At 30.7% G+C, this 18,346-nt stretch overlaps 1 protein-coding gene across 3 annotated transcripts in view; it reads right to left on the bottom strand.

Moving 5' to 3' along the window:
- LOC143045304 (uncharacterized) overlaps positions 1–8,560 on the bottom strand; it is a 63,050-nt gene extending 54,490 nt beyond the window's left edge. For 2 of the 3 annotated variants that reach the window (XR_012968929.1, XM_076217737.1), the window contains exon 1: positions 8,475–8,557. The gene's annotated coding sequence lies outside the window, so the exon portion shown is untranslated. Of the gene's footprint in view, positions 1–8,474 lie in introns of all 3 variants that reach the window. The other variant, XR_012968930.1, reaches the window with a different exon arrangement.
- Between the last annotated feature and the right edge of the window lie 9,786 nt (positions 8,561–18,346).

Raw genomic sequence — 18,346 nt, forward strand, 5'->3', positions numbered from 1 at the left:
TAACACTCCCCCATCTACAATAGGTTTTGGAGTGCATGTTAACGCGGGAATACGCCAACTACTACGTTTACTGTACAGCGTTGGATTGGTTTCTGTCATCTAAAGTAGTAAGTCGTTGATCATCTAACTGTAAACCCTCATCGAAGATAGCGGGTAAAGGAGAGCTGGCGCAGCACGTCCGTTCAGTTGTAATGACTGAGACGTGAATGAATGATGATTCATAATCTAAATATTGATGACCTCAATGCTAAACCACCTGATTGTGCCTATTCACATTCCCGTTTCGTGTATAATCCTGCTGGCCATGTAATTTCTGGAGACCTAAACATAGTCAATAACTACAACTTTTGTCCAAGGGTGCGAAATACAGAGAGCCACATCCAATCAATTGGAAGCAGAACTTCAAACTACTAATGGATTCTGTTAAGGGTTATGCAAAAGACTGCGCAAAAAGAGAAAAGGTTGAGGTTGACACTCTTTCGGAGTGGGTAAAATCAGTGAGGTCATAGATTCAGATAAGAGTAAGTAAGCTTAAAGGGTCAATGAGCACCAAAGCTCCTTCCATCTTTAAAGACCCTCAGGTCATAGAGGAGTTGTCTTGCCTCCATGACATATATGTTGTCGTTCTAGCTGACAAAGCCTCAAACAATATTGATTTTGTTTGCAAGAAACACTACATTGACTGCCTGATTAAGGAATTCGGGATAAATAACACACTTGGAAATCCTACATATACACTAAGTACGCTTACGAAGCAAGAGATCCTGGAAAACCACAAATCGGTTCTAATCTCCTTTGGTGTTAAGCCTCATTTTTTAGTATTGGTATTGTCTTCTGATAAAGTCATGCTGATTATAAAATGCACAGTTTTCTCTGCTTTCAAAAACTTTCTGTTTGAACCCGTCGACGTGAAACTGATCAATTATTAGTAATGTTAATTATTTGGAGAACGATAGGGTAATGGAATGGAGAAATGCTTAAATTTAGAAGTGTAAACCCTGTGCTTATGACCCGTGTATATAGGAAATCCTAAATACACCGTTTGGTGGTGCACCTGTTAGCTTGGAACGTACAGATAAGGTAATCATTGAGGTAACAGGTGAATATACTATTGGTATCGGTATTGGATTTTACCCGGAACTTGTTAATTGTTGGCAATATTAATTATGTGGAAAACAAAGGGTCTGGAATGTTGTAAATTTTAATCAACACCATTGTCCTATATTAGCTATATATAAAGTTCAATTCTTTGATGTGTCGTTTTCACCCCATAACGACTAACACATTGGACCTCGTTACTTTAGTATTGAAATAAACTAGCCTTCGGTGAGGTTATTGTTACTATTTAGATAAAATAACGAGAGTTGATATCAAGCAATATCCCATTCTCACAAGTTGTTAAACTTTTTCTAACTGTGTTGTATTAGAAAAAAACACCCAAACAACCGTTAATAAAGTCTTTTGCACATTCTAAAATAACGTCATATATTCTTTTCCGGTGTCAAACTTAAACATCAGACATTTTAAGACCTTCTGTACGCTTCAAAATGTAATAAAATTTGGCAAAAAGAAGACTGTCCGGTGAAAAGTGTTATTGTTTTGTATATAATGGAAGAAATCACATATGTACGTTGTCATAGACGAATTATACATCGTCGTAACCTTTGAAAGGCATCGATGACCTAACCAATAGCCAGTAGAAATTTTGTAATACAGTATAATGATGCTATATTAGACAATCAGATTAACGCTGTTTTTTTGCAGACTTCTTGTTGTATGATACGGGAAAAAACTATTCATGCAAGAAAAAAGATAATAGGCGACAACCACAAGAGATATGTATTAAAATCATAGCATTCATAGGTATAAACAATTATTACATTGGTTGCAATGAATTACATTGATTTCCCAGTCAAATAAAAACCGATAATTTCACATGTGAAATAAACGTGGTCATTTCACTCTCTGACGTCATACAACAATAGGCGTTGTCAAGACGTCGATAACGTCGGATCAAAACATGCGTAGGAAAAACATATAGTTTCTTACATTTTCTACATTAATTTCATAAAAAAGAGCCATTTCCCAATGTAATAAAAAGAATAACTAATCAAAGAATTCAAATATCGAAAAATATTCAACTCGTGACCGAACAACACTGATAATTAACTCATGGCATGATGCGCTACGCGCATTCGTAAATTAACGTGTTGTTCGGTCACTCGTTGAATATTTTTCTCTATTTGAATTCTTCGATTAGTTATTCTATAAATATTTAACACCCTTTCCTTTTCTTATTCCAAACAAATACGTGAGTCTTATTGTAATTTCTCAATTATCTTATTAGTGGTTGCTCAAAGGATAGTATAATAATATATGTTACATTTATAATTCCATAGATACAATCAAATTATGATAAAAATTTTTGAAAATATGGGTAAACAAAAACTAGAACGCGAGTCGATGAAACTGAGCCATTCGAATCCAACTTAAACCGTTCGTGAACTGAAATGAAAGATTTTGATGAGAAGTTCCTACTATAACAGTGATACGCACCGTGGAATACCTGCTAACTTACTTTGATGATTTATATAAGGATGCGGTATTTATCAAAAGGGTGTAGGAAAATGTCTTTTCTCAAACGTTAGAGCAATTCATAACAGTTGTCATAGTTAATTTTCATACTGTCGTGTTTTCTCTATCCGTTCCAATATTTGTATGACTTATGTCAACACATTGAATAATTTCATTTTTCATACATTATTAACATATGATATTTCTTGTTTGAGATGTGACTGCACTAAACAATCACCATTATAGTAAAAACAAGGAAGTGTAGATTATTTTTAGATTAGGGTATTTCAAAAGTGCATAAACCCGAAGATGTTATTTAAAGCTTGATTACGTCTATGATATATTTATCAATGAAAATTTCCATTCATCTTCACACTTTAGATGAACAACATTTGCTATCGTGTTTTATAATTTCAGTTTACAAAGATTGTCTTAAACTCCAGTTTAGGTTGTGACCTATAACAAAATTATACTCAAAAGTCAGCACAAATGAACTTAAAAGAATGAACAGATGGAAAACAATCAAATATATATGAAACGCACTTTATAAAAAATAGTTTTTATGTAATCTTTTTTGACAAGAAATTCGAACCAATATTTAATAGTATTTTTTATGACTACAAAAGAACATTTATTGGTGAAAATTTAATTGGTGTTTTTAGTTTATCAAAGGAAAATTGCATAGATAAGAAACCAGTGATGTAAATATTCAAGAGCAAATTTCCCGATGTAAGATGAATAAGACAACTAATTTAAATTGAGAAAAAACAAAATGATTTTTTATATATTTTAAAAAGTACTTAAAAAATATAAACATAAGGAGACTATAAGCATTCTGGAAAACCCTAGTTTACGTTGTTTAAACTGTTTTAAATAAAACTTAAAAATTAGTACAAATGAACATAAAAAGATTTATGTAGACCATATTGTTAATCATCCGCCCGCACTATACAAAGTCACACATTAGGGAAATTAACTAATCAAAGATCCTAGAAATTATATTTATAGTTTAATAAACATCTATTGATTGGTATCACATCAGCAAGTTCTGTCATCAGAATTTTTTTTCAATAGGAAATAAAAAACTGTACATTTTTATATCGATGTAAATATTAGAAAAAAAATCTTATAGCTGATGAGTAATGGCTTACATTTACAAAATATACTGTATCAGGCAGCGATATATAAGACGCACAACAAAAATAAGGACTTCTCTACCATATTTAGGTCTTTCCACTTCTCTGTGGAAAGACCTATTGGTTTACTTCGATTATTTTATCTTCTTCCACCACATTTGTTCTTACAATGTTTTGTGGTTTTGCAAGATGTCGCTTAGATTTTATGCATATGATATCAAACAGTTATTCTGATTTTGAAACTGACCGTAAAATTTAAAGACAAATTTATTTCAACAATTTGCTCGTTATATCCTCATTATCTTTAGACAAATTTACCGAAGCTGTCCGGAGTATTCATAAGAGAGTTTTCGCCCCTTTAATATTTTATATATAAAAATGTAAATGTAACTGATAAACCATAAGTGATAGAACCCTACTGTCTTTTGATTTGAGGCCCTTGATCCAAAACAAGGATAACTAGGTTAAGGTCAAATGTCAAAATCATGTCCGAAATTTAGATTTTGGCTTATTTTAACTTCTTTTCAGAAACCGTTTTACATGTATAAGATATCGACAAATAATTTAAACTACATTTTTAGCTTCGACATGTCATAACAAATACATTTTGGTTGAAGGGATGTATAGACATTAAAGGGGAGTTTTATGGAAATAAAAGATATTTTTTTCTATTCTATTCTATTCTATTCTATTTATTCTATTCTATATTTAGAATTACGCGTATAGTAATACATCTCATTAATCATACAAATAAAGACCTAGTGTCTTTTGGTTTGATGTACTGTGTTTATAAACTTGAAATTGAGGTAAAGGTTATAGATACAGTTGATGTTCTATATTTCGACCTTTGCTTTAAATTCATATTTATATATCATAAAGCCATAGGACTTTGAGCAATATATCCAACCGTTACAAGCCATATGACCTAGAAAATCAAACAGGAAGTGACGTATTGTAAACCAGAAGTGCCTATTATTTTTGAAACTAATATCATTTAAAAATGTATACAATAATTTAGCTTTGAAACCAGTGTCAAATTAACTATTAAACAATATCGAAAATCCCATTGCTCTGACCAGAAGTAGGATATTATCTTCCTTATTTCAAATAAAATTGTATAGAAACCATATATTTTTGGAATCAGCAAACAATGAACTATCATTTGGCACTTGAACTGACACAACCGAATTTTAATATTTTTATATCCAAATATATCAACCCACCATTTTTTCCTTTAAAAATGTCCTGTACCAAGTCAGGAATATGGCCATTGTTATATTATAGTTCGTTTCTGTGTTTGTTACATTTTAACGTTGCGTTGTTTGTTTTCTCTTATTTTTGAGTATAAATTCACATTGCGATAAGACGTGTCACGGTTCTTGTCTATCCCAAATTCATGTATTTGGTTTTGATGTTATATTTGTTATTCTCGTTGGATTTTGTCTGATGCTTGGTCCGATTCTGTGTGTGTAATATTGTAATGCTGTGTCGTTGTTCTCCTCTTATATTTAATGCGTTTCCCTCAGTTTTAGTTTGTTACCCCGATTTTGTATTTTGTCCATGGATTTATGAGTTTGAACACGGTATACTACTGTTGCCTTTATATATCGTTAGGGGTTGCAAAAACCATAAATGTTCTCTGAATAATTGGCTTTTAATTGTTTATGTTTTATTGCATTTAGCATAAAATCAAACAATCATGTTTCTTGATATTTCACCAAACTTATCAGGAGCCTGTAATTCAGTGGCTGTCGTTTGTTGATGTGTTACAATATTGTTTTTCGTTCATTGTTTTGTACATAAATTAGGCCGTTAGTTCTCTCGTTTGAGTTGTTTTACATTTGTCATTTATGGCATTTCATAGCTGAAATGAAATTATCTTCATTATTTTCACTTGATTCTTACTCAATAATGACTGTTGTAGTTGGACATACAATCAGGGTTAATTGTCAATGAATTCATATGTCAATGTGAGTTGATTCAGACGTTGTGGACTCTAATTGATATCTGAAACTAATACTGTTGCATCAGTGTTTCGTTAGGAAACCATTAAAATATTAAACGTGATGTTTCCAAATTTTATAGGCCTTTTTTTCTAAAGCCGCTTACAAGACGATCGAATAAACTAATTTTGAAATCACCTGTTTCAATCCAAATTTTACTATTGTTATTGTACAAAAAAACAGAGATAAATTTTCCATGATAGCATTTGTCAATTGTAATATGATTCAAATACTTGTTTTCATTTGGTATTTTTATCGTTTTTTGTCATGTCGTTGTATCGACTTATGAGTGTATATTTCCTTTTTGTATACTCTGCATCTCAATTCCAGCGTTTAAGATTATTTTAATAATACTTTACATATTTTTTTTCTTTTTTTATCTAAATATAAACCCTTTATACAGATATGTGTGTGTTGGTATGTTATGTGTTATTACGAAATAAACTGCAAATCATTTGTATACTTAACCTTTCCCATTCTATTAATAGATTATAAAAATATTAGATTTGGTATGTCTGAATCTAAAAACCATTAACAAATGAAATCGTGGACAATGTTATGTCGATTGTTTGTAAAAATTCAACGGAAAAAATGTTTGCAGAATTCGGGTGAAAATATGTTTTTCATGTTTATACCACTTTAGCATTGTTTTATCTACCATTCTTAGATTTACTACTGTTATTAAGATTTCATCAACTTTAACCTATTTAATTATAATAGTTTCAGGTTTTTTTTTAACGAAAACACTAAGCAGAAAGGATATGACAGTTTCTCCGAATTTTTATATTATATTCTTGCTTTTATTCGATGTTTTTCCAAGCAAGTTTAATGGATACTAAATAAACTCATTCTAGATACCAGTATTGTAATATTATATGTGCGTCAGACGCGGGTTTCGACTATAAAAGACTCATTAGTGACGCTTTAATAATAATAAAAAAAAAATCAAATAAAGTACGAAGTAGAAAAACATTGAGGATAAAAAAATTCTAAAGGTTTTGCCAAATACAGCAATAAAAACATTTCATTATACAAACTGGAATAAACGGACTTTTGTATATAAAACAGCAAATCAACGAGAAAAAAACCTGTAGATCACAAACCTTGTATTGACTGTATGAAATTTATGAATTGTTGTTTTAATCTTTTATACTTTGAGTTCAAGACGTATTACACTTTTACAGTCAAATTCTTACACTTGATATCTCGCGGGAATAATAAAACATTTTTCAAAGTTTAAACAAAACTTAACTTTTATACTTACGGATGTATGAAAATAAAAATAACACAAAGTTATTAATGATACAAATATTAATGCAATAAGGAAGAATCAAACATGGAAATCTGTCAATTGGTACTTTCTACAGAAATTTAAAAAAAATATGATTTCTAGTGAGAAAACTATCCACCAAAACAACCATAGTTAGATCTTTATTTCTATCAACAATATTTTTTGTAGTAAACATTTTGCTTTAAACATGGTCAAAACGAATGTCCTGTTTATTAAATATATTAGTGTTGTGTATAGATCTATTTCCAAATTGTGTACAATCATTTTCCATTTTATGATTATTTCAGATTTTTTAACTCTAGTTATAACCTAAAATGATATGGTGGACAATTTTTTATCATTGAAATTAGTGTGCCACAGTAATTCATTTTTTCGAAGAGATTTTTATGAAGTTAATGCATACGACTTTCTTGAAAACTAGTTGAAACTTGTAGTACACTAAAAGCGTATGCCTCCACTATCACTCTTGTAATGAAAATAAAACAACAAACACAAATCATGTTAATGCACTGGATGAATGAGAGAGTATCACAAGCCCTGAAGTCAGGACTTCTGTGTTGATATGGATTATCATTAATATGGTAATAATCATAGATTGAATGCTTACAAAACTTTAATATTTTCGAAATACTAAGGCTTTTCTACCTCACAGATTTTATGAAGTTTTGGTCCACGAATGCTCTTCACCTTTTTACTTTATTTGGCCTTGTTACTTCGTTTGATTCGAACGCAGCAGATAAGTTGTTTGTAGACGAAACGCGTTTCATATCATAGCATTCAAATATATATGGTTTATGGATCGGGATCGAACAATATTGAAAAATTTTAAAGACTAAATACATAATGAAAAAGGGCAGGACTCATGGCGACAAACATCTATATGTACTATAAAAGTATTGTCTGGATAATAAGGAATAAATATTCTAGGGATAATATAAGTACATCTTACATGGTATTTTTTCATTATACCTTCAGAATAATAAAGTTTACTCAGACTGTTTTAATTTATAGAGTTTTCATAAATATATGGATATTCAAAAACGTTTTATTTCAAAGATAAAGGATAAGCACTTACCCCCATCAGTTTATATTGCATTTGTTTTTTCTACTTTCAATTTATCTAAATAGGCTTCTTATTATTTATTTTCATAACCGAGTATTTATAACATGTAACATTACACTATATACATACGGCTTGTCTGTCTTTACAGCTTGAATGATCTTTTAAATCTAATTCATTTATTAAACTTAAGATGAAAAACATTAACAAAAATCAGGTTGGCTTAAAACAAAAGTCGGTTGATGATAACATACAGTATAATAAAGATTACACCATTCTTACACAAACATAGTCTTATAGAATTACATACCAGGATCTAAAAGTTACTTTTTATAGAAGCAAATAGGTTTCAAACCTTTAAACTTCTAAACAATATTTAATTTTCTAAATAAGAAAACTACAATACTTACGAATAAAACGAAAATATCCATGACAACCTATTCAACAAATAAACTACAATACGGAAGTGTTTCACAGGTACTATGCAGACCTTATATCCAACGAACTAAACAAGGAAGTGCACACTAACACACACTTTTGGGACAAATATCTTTGTTGTGCCTACATCAAAATACATTAGGGTAAATTAATCAAAACAAAGGTGGAATATATCACAGACAACCTCAGAATATACATATTTTGAGTTTCAAGACTAATAATAATTGCCTTTTTTATTTTTAAGAAACACTTTTCTTCCTTTTGTTTTTGTTTTTCAATATCATTAGAAGCGCCCGTTTCAACAAAAATCAGATGTACATGTAAATTTTGCTAATTTTGGAAATCAGAACGGAATTGTCCTTTCAAAAACTAAATATACAAATTTAAACAAATATTATGTCTACAGTAAGAGTGACTATCCTATCATCAATAAAAAAGGGGGAGGCATTTATCCACATACGTAAGGGATGGTGTCAATCAGAATTGAACACCAAAACATTCCAAAGATCTGGTACAGCACACGCAATTACATACCCACCTGTTGCAATAATATAAACGTTAACATGTCTTTGGAATATGAGTTTCGATCGTTCCCTTGTTATGTTCCTAATCGTTTAATTATCCAATAGGAATAGTACCATTATTTGAACTAACGATTTGCAACACAACAGAGTGCAACATGTGAAGCAATAGATGTTGACGTTATCTGAATATGTCATTTTTTCCTTGTGTTTAGTTTAGTTTGTGTTATTGAATATTTGGAGGGTGATTAACAAATTATACCCATAATTTAAAAAAATAAATAGAAACACTTTTATAAATTTTATGAGTCCAAAGAGCTTTTCTGGATTGACCTTAGCTTTTTTTTATAATTAAAACTTACAAAAGGACAATATAAGACAGGTTGATTATAAAATTATGTTGTGCCAAAGTACTTAAAACAGGGCTTAAGGATATCATCGGGAACTGAGAATAGCGATATTTACTTATTTTTCAACCCTCACAAAATTGCATTGTTTGGTACTATCAAATCTATAATAAGAACTCCATCAAGATGTACACTAAACATATAGGAAGTCCTTTTTTAAAACAAAATACGACAATGTATATTCAAAAGAAAATTAACAAGAAATGTCAAGGAAAGGGAGGAATACAGTATATAAGATAAGGTAATAGTTTACCGATGATGAAATCTATAGATAGGTCAAACTTTTAATCGTAATTGGTTGCTTTTGTGAATGACTATATCAATAAATTGAAAGTGTGATTATTTAGTTGTAAATGATTATTTGTTTGAGTCCAGAATATTCTACAAATTACCATCACCATTACTAATTTGAAGAATATTCTGATTTATTTCAATTTGGTTTCAAAATTATTAATCTTTAGATTGAATATCGGCGATTGATATCAGTTACATGATATACATTATATCTTCAACCTTGTTTGACTAGACATGTTACGAAAAGGTATATTCTCGTCGCTGAGGTTGACAAATTACACTTTAAATTTGGGGACAGTGTCAAAACATTGATTATAGATAAAAATTAACTCATGTGCGTCTTGGTGAATTCAAATCACATTTACGTAACATCCTAATATTATGACATTTGCTTTTGTGATATTGTTGACTATCAAACGACTTGAAAGTTGGACGCGTGTAATAGTGGATGGGATAGAAAAAGGGGGGCTGAGAGTTATACAAGTTCATTCGATTCTAGATGGATTATATATACATAGTAAGCCAGTTAGATAATAATTTTATTGTTGTATTACAGTTCCTGAAAAAGTTTAATGTATGGCTTTATTAATCCCACACAACGCTCTATTGTCTGATTGATTTCTTCTCTCGGGTGTCTCCGTAAGCTTCCATTGACTCTGAAAGTTTTGAAGCGCCTTATATCGTGTTCGACATATACCCGCCACTCTTATATACGCAAATTCATTTTGTTTTACATTTTCATCTTTCTGCTCGTCGTTTAGCTCTTAGTTGATGCCTTTTTCAAATCTAATCCTAGCCCCCTCCCTCTCCCTAAAAAAACCAACTGGTTAGTACACATCTATAAAAACGCCATAATAATTATTTTAGGAAACCCCTAGCATTGTTAGATTATATAGAGGAAAGACCCATCGGCCATCGGTGTTAATTTTCCTATTGTCATTTTCTTATGAAACGGTTGGCGAATTTCAACCAAACTTTCCAGGAATTTGTAAAATACAAAATATCTGCATAAGGTGGTGTTAAGGTGTAAATGCAAAGTCATTATGTAATGCTTTTGAAACTCTGCGGGAATGTTCAACTGATGAGTAGTGAGTCATATTTTACACAAACCTCTTATCGTTCTAAACAGGCATTAAATAGTTGCCACTGAACGTTATGCAACCAATAATCAATCAATCACAAACACCTTATAAAGAAAATACAAATTGAGCTGAAACTGTTTAAATTAAGACAAAGTTGGAAGAAAATAAAGGAAGAAAAGTCATGCCCTCGAAGCTATGTGACCGGGAGTATAAATTTTCTAAACTAGAATGCAACATGATTCGAGTTGAAATTGTATAAAACTCATGTCTATGTGTTTTAAAACAGACCCCGTCAGATAAACATTTAGGTGGCAAACAACTGGATCAAAATACATAAACTTCTTTGTGTGCTTTTCATACCTAATTCATATATAAAAATGACCGTTACATATATTCACGAGAAGGTATTTGTAAAGCAGTTTATAATACTTAAGATTATTTGCAACTTCTATCAATTTTGCAAGGGCTCGCCCGAAATATTTACACACGCATGTACCCCGTGTCTCCGTTGCATTTACATTAGAGTTTCTTAAAAATATCATGGAATTTATTAATATCTATTTCTTTTATTTCTTATGGTAAAAATGTTTCTGAATATTCGTTCCATACGGCGGAATTGCCTTCAAAAGTATCAATGCAGTTTTTAAAGAATATTCAATGTATACACAGGTTATCTCTTTTGAATTTCGACACAGTCCCCACATTTAAAGTGTAATTTGTCAACCTCAGCGTCGTGAATATACCTTTTCGTAACATGTCTACTAGAGAATAAGTGTACAATTTGATTCGAATACAATTAAACAGTTAAGTTTTTATGTAATGATTTAAATACAGGTAAGTATAAGAGATATGAAGTAATGTGGGAGTTTCCGAACGTATTTTGATGAGGTACCATTGTTAGCTGTTCGTCACAGGACTGTTTCAATAGTACACTGAGTTCTTTGAGCATTATTTTATACATATAAGTTTTGTTTACAACAATTCAAGATAAGAAAATCCAAAAAAAGTGCTTATGCGATATCAATCCACGAACATAAATAAAAATAGCCAGACAGGCTAGGCTATGAACATGAACAAACTCACATCAAATAAAATGTGTGTCATACCACAATAAAAGTTATACCTAACGACATAGAAATAAAAATAGCAATATTTTTATGATGATAAACGATCATCAAAAGTATGCAAGTATCAAAACTACTGTTGGATTTGTGATGATTGCTATTATTATGAGAAATATGGTTTATAAAATATTTAACCAGTTTTCTGTAAATGAAAGCATACATTTCAATGACCCTTACAATATCAACCTGCCAATTTTTGCCTCATTTGAATTGCAAGCAAAGGTCGTCGGTTTTCTCATATTAAAATTGCCCTTAACAATATAGCACAGAATGCTAAAAATTGTGTTTAAGACAACCAATCAATTAATCAATCAAACAATCTCCCCTATATTAGTTCATTTCATTAAACTCATTCTGTTTGTGGTACCTTACGTATTATCTATGAGATTTTAAGATAAGTTGAATTATGCTGTCCTTAACAAGCATCTCAGCATAACGCCATTTGGGAACACAAAAAAAATTATAAAATTGATAAATATATTAGTTTTGTATGGCGTATATATAGCGATAAATTTGAAGGAACAAAAGTATACCAATATTCAAATCACAAAATTTGATGCGACTGGCATATATGTGAGAGGTTTAGTTAGCTAAAGAACTAGTTTAATCTAATAGTGTATACATAATAAAATTTCAGTATCACGTCCAGACGGACAATTGTTTTCAATTCGTTTGATGTGTTTCAGATATTGATTTGTCCATTTGTTTAGAGACTCTATTTTATTTGTTCGGAATTTTTATGATTTTACTTTTTCTTCTTCTCATTCATTCTTTTAGAAGATAAAATTCAAGGTAGAAAAAACCCAGACAAAAACTCAAAGTTTATCACACGAGCTCCTTAAGCGAGACCAGTTGCGTCGATTAGACAAAGGTCTCCTAAATGTATTAACCGCGATGCAAATCCCCTTTAGTCAAACTACTTAGTTCGGAGTATGACACAAAAGGTAAACTTACAGATCATACAAATCATTCAGTTTCAAGAAATTATTCTCACTTTGTTGGAGCAGTGTTGATTCCATGAATTACTCTCACAAATGACTGGACAAGGGGTAACATACTGGCGAGAAACCGGCTGTAACTTACCCCTTGTCCAGTCATTTGTGAGAGGAATCGGAAGTCGCGAGTTGGAAAGATAAAATAATAAAGTTTCTGGTTTGCTGTCGATTTTTGTCAATAATTCTAGAAAAATATGTGACACACAAGTTAATGGTTTTAATTTATGTTAGATACGAGCACTTGTATATACAAATGTACGGGGTCTGTACAAAATCTACAGACATATGAAAAACTTTCCAATTTGCAAGGTTTAGGGATTGTACTCAATATATACATGTAGTACTTAGTGCTCTTTATTAAGCAAACCTTCCATATATTTTCATTCGTACACTATTTTGTTATTTTACGTATACTTACTTATTTTTATATCTAGTTTCTCTCTTTTGAATGTACATCAGATTTGATAAGTGTTTGGTATTACTGTTAATTTTAACCTCTGTTCTCGTACTATGTAAAACAACATTTCCGTTCTCCATTACTGTATTCCGTCAAAACAGAATATTTTCATTAACCCGTGTACATTATTGTTTTTGGTGGCTTCTTGTTCAATATGATTGTCTTCCTAAAAAATTCCACATCTCATCCCTTACTTTATTTATTTGGTAGTTACATTGTGTCATATATCAAAAGTTTTCGTTCAGTGCATATTTACTTGTTTGTGTTAATATTATTTTGATTAAAATAAGCCATTTCAGTTGATATTTTATAGTGTGTCTTTCTACGTAGTTATGTTACACTATTGTCTCGGGTAAGGGTGAAGGTTGGTACCTATTAAAACGTTCAAATCCGCTATATTTGTTTGCACCTGTTCTTAGTCAGGAATCCGATGTTTACGTGTTGTTATATTTTGATATGACCGTTGGTTTTCCTGTTTGAAAGGGCTAACACTAGTATTTTTTTGGGCTCTTTATAGCTTGTTGTTTTTTGTAAGATAAGGCTCCGTGTGGAAGACCGTATTTTGACCTATAATGGTTTATTTGAACAAATTGTGACTTGGATGGAGAGTTGTCTCATTGTTACTCATACCACATCATCTTATATCTATGGATAAGCAATTGTTACAGCTTATTTAAACATGATAAACCAAGTTATTTGGTTACCTGATATATATCTCATAATTTTAAATATCGGGTGAAAAAAGTACACGATTGCAAATTTAATCATATTTTGTAATATAGATAGTGTAGATTACATATACCAGCAGACTACCATTATAATTGAAAAGAACTTCCATAAAATACTCATATACACATATATTTAGGTTTGTTTTAAAATGGACACAATTTGAATCTTTTCATATATATTACTCACCATAGCGTAGCGTCCACTACCATCAAATATAAACAATTTAGATACGAGTACAAAAGAAGCTGTTTGAACCAGAAGAGGAAGTAAACACGAATTCGTTCCTTGGTTAAACAAGTCGCATGTTTGTATAATAGATCAAGGACGGAGTAGAAAAGTGACACACATACATACATACTTTTTAGGGAAAAAAATTGTCATGGATTTAATTTAATCTAAATTTCAATTAAACTATGGATTTGATACTTAAAATGAAACGAAAACACCATCCTACACATACCAATATACAAACAAGGTTCAATTATTAATCTTATGTTGATCTGTATATAAGTATAGTCATAAACAAACTTGCAGATCATACAAAAAATAAATGAAATTATTCTCACTTTGTTGGAGCAGTGTTGATTCCAGGAATTACTCTCACAAATGACTGGACAAGGGGTAAAATACTGGCGAGAAATCGGCAGTAACTTACCCCTTGTCCAGTCATTTGTGAGAGGAAGCAGATTTTTGTTTTCTCTAAATCTATGACAGATCTTTTAATTGCGTCACAGTGGAATAACGCAATATATTCAAACTGTTCATTTTCAATTTTTTCTTGATCAGGGACTTACTATAGTTTAGTTAAGGAATGGGTTAAATATAGGTACCATGATTATTTTATTTTTACGGGGCACAACATTTCAATCTTGAAGTTGAATTCATCATTCACAAAAACATGTTGGTTACAATCGTGATTTGGTTGACCATTAATTCACAAATGTTTATAGATGTGTCGTACATTTCCACTGGTTTCTTTTGCTCAAAATTTCTATAATTTGAAAACAACAAAAATCCGCCATAGATAAGGAAATTGCAAAACTTGCCTAAGATTAGGATAGTAAAAAATCTGCCATAGATTTGAGATGGCATGACGTCACATTTGCAATAGATTAGGAATCTGCCATAGATTTGGAACACACCATAGATTTGAGTCCGACATATATTTAGTTCTATAGTATTCTTGCAGACTGATTAACGTTTTATCACGTTATCGTTTGGATTTAAACTGATTCATACTTTTGTCTAGGGGAACATCATGAATTATTTAATATTTGTAATTAGCTTTGGTTTAGCTTTAATTTACACCGATTACTCTTATATTGTTACTTTGTGTCTGTTGTTGTTGTGTTAGTTTGTTAAATCTGATGATTCGAAGCATTTCTAAGATTTAAAAAGTTTGTTTTTATGTTGTGCTGTAAGCAGGGTTGAGCTTTTAATACCACTAAAGTATGTCTGCTCCAAGTAAGAAAACTGTTATTCTGTGGTTGGCGTTGGTTACTGTTCAATAAGTTTCAATAAATATTCCAAGTTCTGATTAATTCATATCCTGGGAAAAATACTTTCAGTAGATTCTTCTTTTGCTCAAATCACAGTGTTGAGCTATTTGTATGTAAGTACACAAAAAACATGGGTAACAAAAAGCAAATACTACCGTTCTACTTTCAACAAAAATATCTTGTCATGTTTTGATAATAACTTTTTCCAAACTCGGTTGGTAAAGAATTTTATTGAAATTAAAAAAAAGGCTGCAGTATACTATTTCAATCAACTATAAAGTTAATAAAAGTTTACAATGTGTGTTCCACTGTAAAATGTTAACATATTATGTTGCATAACAATAGATATATTTCCCTGTTGAAAAATTTATATGATTCTTCGTCAAACCAATTTCTTTTCATTTTCAAAAAGTTGTATTTAATTTTCTAAATATATCTTACATGTCTTAGTGATACAATGATTTATATTTAGATTCACTTAAATCATGCATGTATTTGATTGGTTTAACAAATCAATGGATCAAGATAGTATGAACTTATCAAACATTTAACAAACATGATGTGTATAAAGATAACAAGACAATTACGAAATTCCCAGTTTTCAAAATGATCTGCATGCACATTTTAAGTATATCTTAAGGATAAAATACTAGTAGTTTATATTTAGATTTACAAAAATCCTGTAGTCTATAATTACATTTAACAAATAAACGTATACATCATATAACATTTTTGTTTATAACTATGTAATTTTCAACTGTCATAATAACATGATTGGGAATCTCGTTTCTAGAAGATTCACCAGGTGCATAAAATAATCTTACCATTACGAAAAGTTCTATTCTACGACAGATATTTCAACTTAGTATTACCTATGATTTATTTTATGGAATATTTACAAAATGCCATATTACAACGTGAAGCCATCAGATATTTTATACTCTAAAGTTTCTATTGCAAACAAATTCAAAAATGGCCTCCTGATTTGAAAAGTTCCAGATGACATATTAGATGGTATCTCGTCTGTCAGAGACATACCTATAATTGAGGTCAAATTTATTGACGGTAAATACGTTTCCGCTGATAATAGACGATTGTGGATCTTAAAGGAGTAAGAAAGGTTAGGTCGTCTTGTTAGAATGGGAAGTGAAAACGACTTTTCGAATTAATGAAAGAAAATCTGCGAGGATAGAGAGTATTAAAATTCGTGGTGGTGGCCCTGGTCAAAAGTCAACAGACTCAGATTTAAAGTGTATATGTGATATGCTGGGACGATTAAACATATAAAGAAAGTTTTTTCAAAAGATGATTTTAAGATTGTTCGAAGAAAGTGGAACTATTTTGCGTTTTTCAAATAATATTGAAAAGACAAATTCGTAAGTAGCATGACCATGAGAGTAAGACGAAACATATAAAAATACGAAATGTATTCCAAAAAGATGCTATAAAGAGAGTTTGTGAAATTTAAAGATATCATGATTTTGTTTTCGAACAGACTTTGTAATTGGCTTGAGCATGATAATGATCCAGTTTAACGTACGAAACCTTAGAGGGATATGAAATTGTCAAGCAGTGCGAGTCGTTTGTTTTTATTCATGGAAACTTAAAAAAACCAAACATTAACAGTAATACCATACAAGTGTTATGAACATATGTGTTCAAAAATTATTTCTGTATCATTTGTACTTTTGATAACTTGTTTAATGTCATAGATTGTCTTTGATTTGATAGTTGATTCGTATATTTTGTTTTTATTTTTAATGTATAAGGTACATGAAAACATTATGTTAAACGATTGTTTTAGAATAAACATAACATAGAATCATATTTGTTTGGTTTGTACTGCCTTATAGTATGCTATTACAACAGGGGTTATAAGAAAGTAGTTCAGTTTTAAGTATATGTGTCACATATAAGACTACAGGGATGTTTCAATTGTTTTTACTACTACCCCGTCCTCTTCGACTCGATTGGTGACATTATCGGAAACGACTGAAAATCGCAATATGTTTTTTTTAGAAGTTCGACGGTTGCCATATACAGATAAGATATTATTCACCATCAGGAGCTCTCACGTCATCCCGGTTTTGGATTGGGTTTGTTTCCTAAGTCTTTAGTTTTTGCATTTGGTGTAATGTTTTCTGTTGTTGTGATTTATCTACGATGTCTCAATAGCATGCGTCCGAATCCCGGCTCACGCAAATTTACAGATCTTATACTGTTGGGCTGTTATTTAGACGAAATATAAATATATATAGACTTACTTTACTCATAATGCTTCCGAGAATAAAGACACCAAACACAATTTTACATGTATTGTAACCAATAGTAAAAAAGAAAAAAATCATAAATTACATCCATCTATAACTGGTAAGTTATGGTTTTGAAAAACTTTAAGTATTACGCAATTCAATTTAACTGAACTCAATTCTTTCATTTTTACAAAAAAATTTGTAAGGATGTTTGGCTATATCTGGCTATATCTTGTCTAGCAAACTTATTACCATGCAGCAGGATATCAAATCACCAATATTCTGTAGATAGAGTCAGTAATTTTAGTTATGATGCATGTTAACTTATCGATGCTTTAAAAGACTTATTCTATAAGGGTATCATATTATCACTGTGATCAGATTTTTGAATATCATCCCTTCTTGCATTGATAATTTTATAAATGGATTAAATCATAAATGATTATATACTTTTCTATATTGTTCAAACTTACTGACCTACAAC

The sequence above is a fragment of the Mytilus galloprovincialis genome, chromosome 9 (genome assembly GCF_965363235.1).
Source record: "Mytilus galloprovincialis chromosome 9, xbMytGall1.hap1.1, whole genome shotgun sequence".
Lineage (NCBI taxonomy): Eukaryota > Metazoa > Mollusca > Bivalvia > Mytilida > Mytilidae > Mytilus > Mytilus galloprovincialis.